The sequence below is a fragment of the Cariama cristata genome, unplaced genomic scaffold (genome assembly GCF_000690535.1).
Source record: "Cariama cristata isolate BGI_N322 unplaced genomic scaffold, ASM69053v1 scaffold34393, whole genome shotgun sequence".
NCBI lineage: Eukaryota > Metazoa > Chordata > Aves > Cariamiformes > Cariamidae > Cariama > Cariama cristata.
In genome coordinates this window covers 1-1577 of record NW_009608388.1, presented here as the reverse complement: position 1 = coordinate 1577, position 1577 = coordinate 1, and positions in this window count along the sequence as shown.

Here is a 1577-nt window from a genome sequence, read left to right as displayed (position 1 = left end):
CGCAGGGACACGGTGCAGCTCCGTGGGTTGAAGTTTCTTTATAAGGTGGGGGTCATAGATTTTACTCATGGAGTGAAGCCCCCAGGTAGGGCATTTCCATGTAGATGGGGTGTCGACAGCATCTCCAATGGCCAGGCCCTTGGGGTCCCTCCATGCTGCAACTGCAGGGAGGAGTTGGATGCAAGCACAGGGGACAGGGCTCTGGTCCCAGGGACACTTTGAACAGGCAGCTCAGGTCCCTGGGACAGACCCGCAGGATGTGACCCCGCTGCAGTCACCAACGGAGGGTTTACCTCTAGGCAAGGGGCAGCACCAGCATGAACAGACCGGGGACATCATATCCACTCCAGTGCCATCATGGGGATTTGGAGACTGGTTTTATGTTTACCTTTGAGTCGGAAGCAGGTGACAAGCTGAAAGGGAGGGCCCTGTGTCCCTCCTGCAGGTCCTGGCGCTGCCAGCGGAGCCGGGAGCCAGGGCAGTGGGAGCCGGGGAGGTGGCCGTGCCCCGGACCACAAGCAGCCAGGAGGCCTCAGTGTCTTGAGCTGTTCCACAATAAACATAACCCGGTCCCCACCCTAAGAAGGACAAATTTTCCTTCCAGAAATTGCTGATTGAGATGTTTAACGTTTTTCATCAAAACCACAAGGCTGTCTTGTTTCCCTCTCGTTTCTATGATGTCTTTAATGGATAATTTGAGCACTGGGACAGTGACTGATGGATGCAGCTGGAAAATCAATAAAGAGCTAAATCTGGAGCAGGAAGACTCATGTTTGTTTCCCTGACTGTACCAGTGGCTTAAAGTACTTCAGCTTTCATCATGCTGTGCTGTACAGCGCCTGCTAAATTTGCGGAATCGTGTGAATCCACATTGCCAACATGCAAACATCTTTGGCCGGACACAGCACCGTGGTACATCCGAACACTTTGTGCCTGTTCCTGGGTCTCACCCTGTGATTCCCTTCTGATAGAGGATCCTCCTCATCAGGGGAGGACAGTGAGGCTCCAGGGGAGATCCAGGGACTCGCAAAAAGCCACAGCCAAGGCTCTTCCCTGAACTGGGATCAGCCCTGGGCATCATTCACTGGGGATGCTGCCTGCTGATGCCCACGCAGCTGGAGCTGCTGCGTGCTTGGACACTTCCATGCTATCCTTTGCCAAAACATGGATCCTCTTGCTTGTACTTTTTGAGGTCAAAATGGGCCAGAAACCATATGTCAGTTGTTGTGGTTTTTTTTTTCCTAAAGCAAGAGTGATTCCCACCCACAGACAGCCCAGGGGAAACAAGGACACCGGCAAGTTCCCACAAGAGCTTTTCTTACAATTTTGCTGTGTTTGCTGCTGTGGAAGGTGGGTTGTTGGGTTCAGCCAGCGGAGCAGGCGCTGGGGATGGAGCCAGCCCTCGGGCTGGGGCTTGAGGCCAGGGTGGGGGAACTGCGTCCCCATCCCCATCCTCGGGCTGGACAGTGCCGGGAGGGGATGCACCCACCAGCACCCGGCGCTCCGGGCTGGACCACGATGGGTGGGAGCAGTGCCGGGACCCCCAGGCAGAATCCCTGCTGCAATTTGGGTAATCG